The sequence below is a fragment of the Lactuca sativa genome, chromosome 1, assembly GCF_002870075.4.
Source record: "Lactuca sativa cultivar Salinas chromosome 1, Lsat_Salinas_v11, whole genome shotgun sequence".
NCBI lineage: Eukaryota > Viridiplantae > Streptophyta > Magnoliopsida > Asterales > Asteraceae > Lactuca > Lactuca sativa.
In genome coordinates this window covers 78,975,266-78,985,054 of record NC_056623.2, presented here as the reverse complement: position 1 = coordinate 78,985,054, position 9,789 = coordinate 78,975,266, and the positions used below count along the sequence as shown (strand labels likewise).

The 9,789-nt window shown below is 38.9% G+C and overlaps 1 non-coding gene across 1 annotated transcript; it reads right to left on the bottom strand.

Annotated features, from left to right (window-relative positions):
* Positions 1-1,024: 1,024 nt before the first annotated feature.
* LOC111885999 (uncharacterized) lies at positions 1,025-2,099 on the bottom strand. The gene is made up of 3 exons (XR_008224719.1): positions 1,965-2,099; positions 1,206-1,625; positions 1,025-1,118 (listed from the first exon to the last, which is right to left on the bottom strand). It is a non-coding gene; the product is annotated as an uncharacterized LOC111885999 (transcript).
* Between the last annotated feature and the right edge of the window lie 7,690 nt (positions 2,100-9,789).

Below are 9,789 nucleotides of genomic sequence, written 5' to 3'. Positions count from 1 at the left end.
GAAATCCTACACAGATAAAACCATGATTCTGTTAACAATTACTGGTTTATAGTTGTATAAATATACTCTTACTCACCATAGAGGAAATATCATATTTAAACATGTTGACTCTCTTTTCTGTTAACCAGTAATCAAGAAATGGGCCCACAAGTAGAAGGGATCCAGCCTGGATAGGTGTTGTATGTCCCAACAGATGGAAAGAGCTTAACAAGTATTTCCTTTTGAGATAATGATGGAAGACAAGTCATCATCTTGTATTCCTATAAGAAATCAGTTGATCACAAACTACATGTGCAACTGCAGGTATACACACACATACAAAGAGAAAGAGAAAGAGAGAGAGAGAGAGAGAGAGAGAGAGAGAGAGATAACCTTGGCATGTGTCATTATCTCTTTAGCCCAAGAGAAGAAATTATTGTTGTTGATGTTGCACACCAGAAACAAGAGATTGTGAAGAAACCTCTCAGAGGAGCAAGTCCAAGAAACCTGCATAAACTTCAAAGTAAACATACATGTTATATTTTATATTGTGCTTCAACATCTACCAAAGGGTATTGTTGTCTTTTAACAACAATATAGCGGAGAGATTCCATGGTTCCACATTTGAATCTTTAATGGACCCTAAAAATAGGCTCTTACCAACTTCATCTTTTAAAAAAAGTTATGCCTTTAACAGCTCTTACATACATACATCAATTCATTGAAACAACTCATTTCATCCAGACATCAGTATATTTGGTGTGTATGAAGGAAGAAAGAAAGTACCTCCTCAATAGACCAATTATGATTTAGACCTTTTAAATCGTTACCCTTTGGTGACCAAATTAGTCCCTCTATCATGCCAATGAATTGATCCATTTTATTTCCCAATATAGCCAACTCTCTCCAGCCACGTTGTCCACACATCATCTCATCCATTCTGCATAATGATACCAATTTCTTCAGATAGCAGACAAGACAAAACAGCCATGTATTTGGTTAGTGTGAATAGATAACATAGAAGAGTAACCTGAGAAAAGATTTATGGGCAGTAGTTCCAATATCACCAGCAGCATAAGCTTCCTGCTTCAGGACTTGCTGGTGAAGATACTTGGCACAGAACTTAGAGACTGCCTGACCTGAAAGATAAAAAAAAAGCTTAGTGAGGACACCTTATATATGAAGAAACAAACATGTGTGTATATAATCTATATCCATATGCTTACCTCCATGGCCATCATAAACGCCAAAGAAAGATGTGGAGTTGTCCAAGTCAACTAAAGCAGCATGCTACCAAACACCTCATATTGACACATAAAATCTTGGTTAATTACTATAGTGATCAATGTTTGGGCTGACTGAAAGTTGTATCATAGAGAGATATAGAGAAAATTCAACAAGATTACAAGAGCATTAAACTATCATACCTTTTTAGAATATAGAAAATCCAAACAGGAACAATAGCTTATATAACTAACAAGTAGCCTATACTAGGGACTTACAACATCTTCCATTGATGTGCGCCATCCTTGCATGGATGAGACTCCATATCTCAGTTTCTCATTCTCACCATCGTCGGGTGTTTTATCAGTTTTAGGTGTGCTTAGGTAAACCCCCATATCTAGTAATCAACCCGGATGGTAAGCCTAAAATCCCAAAATCATCAATCACAATTACAGAAGTTACAGTTGGATATAAAATTAGACGCCACATCTGGCATGCTAAAGAAAAATACAGCTATATCACTTCATATGTATAGTATATTATCAGACACCTAAAACCAGTACAGTTCAGATGCATCATGAAAACACGAAACAAATAAAGGCAACGAAACCAAAACACCAAACAGAAACACAGATTCCAAACGGTCATGCCCTAAAATGCTAAGCCTAATTGAAATTTCAAACAATTATCGAATCAATGGCACATCTAACGTAATATTAGATATTCCACAAAGTTCAAATCTAGAAAACGAAGATGCTCACATAAAGCCCAATCACGATGGATCAATGATTTCAAAAACGAAATGACAGATTAAGGGTGAATCGAATTGTAAAAATTATCTATTTCTAAGCGAGCATCCGAGTGTAATTAAGATCTAAGTCGCATCACAACAAATCAAATATTCAAATTACCGAAACTTACGAGAGATTGGAATTGTCCGTACAGTTTTGCCGGAGATGAGGTGCTCCATCGGCTGGGTGACGCTGGAAAGCGTTGGACGGTGGGGCGGGGCTAGACGGAGGTCAGAGGTGGGAGGCGCCAACACCAAGAGAAACGTCGGAGGTAGGAGAAGCTGTTGACGTCGAGAACCGAGAATAAGAGAAAGGGTTTGTCGAAGTGAGAAGGAGAGCAAGGGAAGTTGAAGAGAGAATGAGCAGTACAGGAGGGCATAATCGGGGCAAGTTCTTGAAAAAAAGCCCTAGCTACTAGGGAAATTAAAGTGGAGGGAGAAAAAAAAGGAAGGTGGGGATTTTAAGTTTTTGGGATTTCATTTTCCCCAGATGGAACGCGCACGTTCTATTAAAATTTATAAAGCGACGGTCGTAGACGACACGCAGGTGCCCTCTATGTTTTTATTTTTTTGTTTAGACACTAATTTTAGGGCACGCAAAAATGCGCGTCTGAAATCCTTTAAATTTTGGAAGAGATGACATTATTTTTTAGACACTCACCTTTGCGTATCATAAATCACTGCGTGTCATGGCTCGCGTGTCGTAAAAGGCTATTTTTCTAGTAGTGGGCCCCAGACCCAGATCCCGATCCTGACCCCCTGCTCCCAACCGTGTCACCACCATGCTGAACTGAAATACCAAAACATAATGATCAGGATACCTATGACGAGGGTTCTTCCACAATGGTTGCCCCTCCCCTTTGGAGTCCCAGGTAGAACATGGTCTTGGGTACAGGTCCTGTGCTTCCAGTAGTACGGGCCCAATACTACCTTCCACACCTACCTATACCTTTCCCCCACTGCTCTACCTAACGACTCCAACACAATCCCACAATGCCATATCCCACAACTACTACACGAAACAAATCCTGGACTGCCCTATCATTTGTCTTACCCATGAAAAACAAACCATATCACAACAGGTTGCTTCTATGCATGTAAATTATACACAGAAAGGATCAAAATAGACTTTCTAATAAGAGATTCTACCCTAAAACCACATCCAAACAAGGAAAAGAAAATAAGGCCAAATCAATCATTCTGAGACTATAAGCTCCTAACCGTATACAAATTTTAAAACATACACTTAGCGAATTCCAGATAATCAAGAAAGCTCCATATCAGTATAACATGGCTATTCAAATTAGGGAAACTACTTACTTGGCTCGGCTGATCACGCGCGTCTCACTCTTATCTTTTGGGTTTCTTTTAAATCCTTTTTAGATTACTTTTTGAAAACATTTTACCACTTCCTTAGTTTGAGTTCTGACGCACCCGAGGATGTGCCCGAATCCCTCAAACCAAGGCTCTGATACCAACTTGTAACAGACCAATTTTTACAAAGAAAATTTTTCATTTTTTTTAATTAATCAAGCCAATCTAATAAACCATAAGTTCCCAAAACATTTGTTTTCAAATCAACATTCATTACATCATTGTTTTCCCCTTTTAAAACATCAGAGGGTCCCGAACACACAAAAGAGAGATAGAGTGCACGTCACGTCATCATACCTTGTCCTTGCCCTTGGGCTCAGAAGTACCTGAAACAAATTAACAACCTATAAGTGAAATGCTTAGTGAGTTTCCCAGAACATACCACACACATCCATATACACATATCCTAATAGTTAATAAAGCTATAATCATGCCACAAAAACCATGCAATTGATGGGTTTGAGCCATAAGAACATTCCTATGTGCACATGCAAACCCTAATTGCTTGGATCTAGGTTTCTCTAATTGAACATACATTGTATCCAAGACTTACAATACTAGATCTAATGTAAACAATTGATTCTAATCATGTGAATTAGGATCTAGAACAATACCTTGGATTACATGCTTGATACTTCTTCTTCTTCTTGGAGCTTAGAGTCATAATTCTCACTCCTCTAATGGCTTACAAACACCAACTAGCAAAAGAATGATCTTGAGAGAGAGAGAGAGATAGAGAGGGAGAGAGGAGGGTGAGAAATCGACTCTAGGGTTTCTTGTCTTGCATGAGTCCCGATTTCCCTCACCCTAGGGATCTATTTATACTATGACCTACTAGGGTTTTACATTTAACCCTAATTGAATAACTTAGGTCCTAAGCAATCCAAGATCCTCCTAGATACTAGGATTGGACGATTTTATGGTCCTCCAACCCTAAAATCCGTCTACCCTTATATCCATAAGGATACATAGCCCAAAACTCAACTATCACACATTTGACAGTTTATGCCCCTTTATTCAATTAACCTCTTTAAGTCACCAAATTAATTCTCAATTAGTATATGACTTATATTAATCAAATAACATTTTTATTCCTTTAATATATTATTCTCATAATATATTAACAATAATATCTCTTCTCTCTCTTAACAAATCATCCTTCCAAGTTGCTATGGTGAAGGAAACCCAAAAGGACCATGCACAACCGGGTCAAGTACTTTCCAAATATAGTTATAGCCTTAGACACTAATCCAACAGTCTCCCACTTGGATAAGTCTAGTAACTATATATGCAAACACAATCCGATTAGCAATCGTAGCTCTCAAAGACGCTGTCAAACTCTGATCTTATCAGTATCCTGTCCTTTAGATAAGGGATCGTATAGTCCTCTGTTAGATATTATGCGGACAATCTTATGGAACTTATTGTCCAGTAATTGGTTTCTCGATCTCAGATTCATTTGACATAGAACTTAATTGAACACATCAATTCAGTCCTGATCGGGCCCGACACATAAGTCAAATCAAAATCATCAAGGGGACCTGATATCGCTTTTACACTCTTAGGATAAAAGTAATAGATAAACTTCGACTTATATGCATTTACTATTTACTAATCAATCATACACAACAATGCGTTTTATGACATCAATTTACTGATGCGGTTTCGCATTATCAATGCACAACCAATTAATAAACAATAAACCATATATCTTAGTTTTAAGACCATATGATATTATCGTCTTGCGATCACTTGTGTCTCATTCCATAAAGTGATTCCAGCAAGCGCGGGTTTATTCCAATGCTCAAAACTTGTTCATAAGCACTCATGAACGTTGCAACAAACCTTTTCTATGTCTAATACCTTTTAGACAATCTACACACCAATTCTTGACAATCTACATTCATACCTACTTCCAACATATGAACGATTGTGGACCATTCGAATAATTCGATTATTCTTAATAACTCAATTATTCAGGAAGTCAAAACATGCAAAATGAAACAATAGTTAAACAATTAACATAAGACAGTAGCTCTACTTTTAAATAATACTCCTTTATTTAATCATCAAATGTCAATTACATTTATCTATTACATGTTTCTAAAACTATCTAATCTAAACTAATATCGTCTTTCAGCCTAATGCTCCTAGCATGCTGCAAATGCTTAACCCTACTCAGTTCCTTCGTAAGCGGATCTGCTGGGTTATCCTCTGATGATACCCTCTTTACTACGAGGTGTCCTTCTTCTACTCGATGTCTAATAAAGTGATATTTTATGTCGATATGTCGAGATCTACCATGATCCCTCGGTTCCTTGGTCAAGGCAACCGCTCCCTCATTATCACAGAAAATTTCCATAGGCTCCTTTATGGCAGGCACAACTCCAAGATCACCAATGAAGTTCTTCAACCACATCGCCTCCTTTGACGCTTCGCTCGCCGCAATGTACTCTGATTCGCACGTTGAATCAGCTACGGTTTCTTGTTTGGAGCTTTTCCATGTCACTGCTCCTCCATTCAGGGTAAAGACCCAGCTCGACTGCGAACGGAAGTTGTCCCTGTCGGTTTGGAAGCTTGCGTCACTATACCCTCGCACCTTTAAGTCATCACTCCCTCCGAGGATTAAGAACCATTCCTTGGTCCTCAGAAGGTATCTACTGACCATGCTTAAAGCAAAGGCCACATCAGGGCGAGTACAATTCATAGCGTACATGATTGAGCCAACTGCGGAGGTGTAGGGTACTTGGCTCATCTCAGCTATCTCGTCTTTTGTACTCGGACTTTAAGTCTTACTCAATTTGGCATTACTTTGCATCGGTAGTTCTCCCTTCTTCGAGTTTTGCATACAAAAATGTTTTAGTACTTTATCCAAGTAAGTATTCTGACTAAGTCCTATTAGTCTCTTACTTCGTTCTCTCACTATCCTTATTCCCAAAATATAGGAAGCCTCTCCGAGGTCCTTCATAAAGAAGCACTTCCCGAGCCAGGACTTAACCTCCTGCCATGGCTTCCTTATAGATATTAGGTTCATCTAGATTTATTAGTGTACCATCACTAATATACGTGTCTCCTTCGGTAGTAATATGAAAACCATAAAACTGGGGTTGAACTCTAACTCTTTCGGAACGTCTAAGAGGTAAGGACTCGTCAATCGGTTCAACCGGAGTTTCCTCCTCGGGTTGAGTGCCAACGTTAGAGGTTCCTTCATCACTCAACTCTTAAATCTCTTCAAGATCGATTTGCCTCCCACTGTCCCCTTGGCTTATGAATTATCGCTCTCGGAAAACTCCTCTCCTCTCAATGAAAACAACATTGTCCTTCGGTCTATAGAAGAGATATCCAAAGGATTTCTACGGGTAGCCGATGAAAATACATCGCTCACTTCGAGGTTTGAGCTTGTCATGAGTATCTCGTCTTACGAAAGCCTCGCAACCCCAAACCTTGATATGTGCCAACGAGGGAGGTTTCCCTGTCCACATCTCGTGAGGTGTTTTGGCAACCTTCTTAGTAGGGACTCGGTTAAGGATATAGGCGACAGTCTCTAAGGCATACCCCCAAAAAGAGATAGGTAGCGAAGCACGACTCATCATAGAGCGAACCATATCCAATAAGGTTCGATTACGCCTTTCTGCCACACCATTCAATTGTGGTGTCCTAGGTGGCGTCAATTGTGAAACTATTCCACACTCCTTGAGATAATCGTGGAATTCAAGACTTAGGTACTCTCCTCCTCGATCGGATCGAAGCATCTTTATTTCTCTGCCCAATTGATTCTCCACTTCATGTTTGAACTCTTTGAACTTTTCAAACGTTTCTGACTTGTGCTTGATTAAGTAAATATACCCATATCTACTATAATCATTAGTGAAAGTCACGTAGAAGCGGTTCCCATCCTTTGTGGTGGATCTAAAGGGCCCACACACATCGGTATGTATGAGATCCAATAAACCCTCACCCCTTTCACAAGTGCCAGTGAAGGGTGACTTGGTCATCTTTCCAAGTAAACAAGATTCACACGTGTCATCTTCCCTAAGTCGAATGACTCCAACAATCCATCCTTTTGGAGTTTGGATATGCGCTTATTGTTGACATGTCCAAGACGACAATGCCACAAGGATGCTCTATCCATATTATTGGAAGAATCCATACACAACACATCATTTCCTAAGTTATCTACAACTATAACAGTTTCATAAATTCCATTACAAGGAATTGCTTCAAAATATAAAACACCATTTTGATAAGCATAAATCGAACCATTCTCATTATTAAATGAATATCTAAATCCATGTCTAAACAAACCATGAAAAGAAATGATGTTTCTTGCCATATCTAGCGAGTAGCAACAATTATTTAAATCTAAATTCAATCCATTACTAAGCACCAAAGAATATACTCCAATCTTGGTAACAGACGACGATATTCTGTTCCCCATGATTAGATTTATTCTTCCAAGCTCCACATCCCTATTTATTCCTAGTCTCTGCAAATTAGAACAAATGTGGTAACCACACCCTGTATCAAGAACCCAAGAAATAACATGAGATGAATCATTATATTTCATTATGTATATACCTGCAAAAGATGGCTTGATCTTTCCATCCTTGATGGCTTGCAGATATTCTGGGCAGCTTCTCTTCCAATGCCTTATTTTGTGGCAATGATGGCACTCTGCCTCTTTTGGGTTATGGTTTGGCTTAGCAGGATCGACCTTAGTCCCACAAGAAGAGGAACCATCTTGGGACTTTCCCTTGCGGTGGTTCTTCGAAGAAGCCTTCCTCTTCTTGCCCATTCCTTGCCCAATAGCCAAAACAGGAGCAGTGGATGGATCGGGAGTCGGTGCAACAGACTTGTCCTTTAGGTTGCTATCAGCAGTCCTTAGGAGCCCTTGGAGTTTGCTTAGGGTGACCTCTTCCTTGTTCATGTGGTAGGTCATCCTAAATTGATTGTAGCATGAGGGAAAGGAGTGAAGAACAATGTCGATAGCCAAATCTTCCCCAAAGTTTACATTCAACTTGCGAAGACGATCGACATACCTTTGCATCTCTTGAAAATGCACGGTTAGAGACTCTCCACTTCCCATTTTAGCAGTGATCATATTCGTTATGATCTCATAGCGCTCTTGCCTCGTGCTTTGGTGATATCTCTCCATCAAGTCTAGATGCATCTCATAAGGATACATGTCCTCATAGGACTTTTGGAATTCGGAGTTCATTGTGGCTATCATGATGCAATGGACTTTCATTGCATCACGTTCATGTGTCTCAAACACAGCCATTTCTTCGGGAGTAGCAGTTTCCGGATTGATCTTCTCAAGCTTCTCATCGAGAACATACTCCTTGTCCTCATAACGCGCGATCGTGCGAATGTATCCTATCCATTCGCTAAAGTTCGATCCATCGAAAGCCACTTTTTGACAAAGGCTCATTAGCGTGAATGAGCTAGCAGCAGCGTTGTTTGCGTTAGACATCTACAAATAGAAAGGAACAAAGTTGATTAGAATTAAGTCCCTAATTAACACCCAAAATGAAAATTTAGGGCTAGGACCCAACTACATTATTTACACATTAGAAAAGGGATACCGTGATCTAACATGCAAATAATTTGGAGGTAAGTGAATGATGATTCACTAATTCTTCACCATGAAAAACATAAGCTTTAAGTTTTAAATGCATTGAGAATTCCTAGATTCTTTGAGATTCATTGAACCTTTCAATGGCATGTTTAAATCTCGATATTCCCCTCTAGTTTATGACTGGGATACCGAGGATCACAAAGCGGGTGTAAATAACCATGCAAATCTACATGGTGCCTTCATTGTTACAATCACCTATTCAATGTGCCGGTAAACCACACACGCTCCACTGAACTATGACAAACAATGAATCACCCTTTGCCACCTTTTCTTAGAACCAATTAGTGTGCCGGTTAACCACACACGCTCCACTAACATCTAAACGAGGGTGCAAAGTGTAGTTTCATGGGATTGCATCAATTCACTTTTCCTAAAGTAACTAAGATTGGGAATTTTTATAAAACAGTCTAGTTACTTTAAATAGATTCATTACACTTATTAATGAGAAGAGGTTTGCCCTATCCTACCCATTCGGCTAACGACCCTCCACCAGTCAAGCAAGCGGTGGGTGTGAGTGTACACCCATTAAGCGCCATTTTATTGGCAGCAACCTTATACCCACCTTATAGACTGACTTCGTGAATGAGGCCTACTAACGGTAAGACTAGCATTTTAATCATATATATATATATATATATATATATATATATATATATATATATATATATATATATATATATATATATATATATTAAGCTTGTAATAATATATTAGTATAGTGTTGAATTTTAAACTTGTAAAATTCTAGGGTTTGAAATTTAAATTATTCAAATTAAACTTTTAA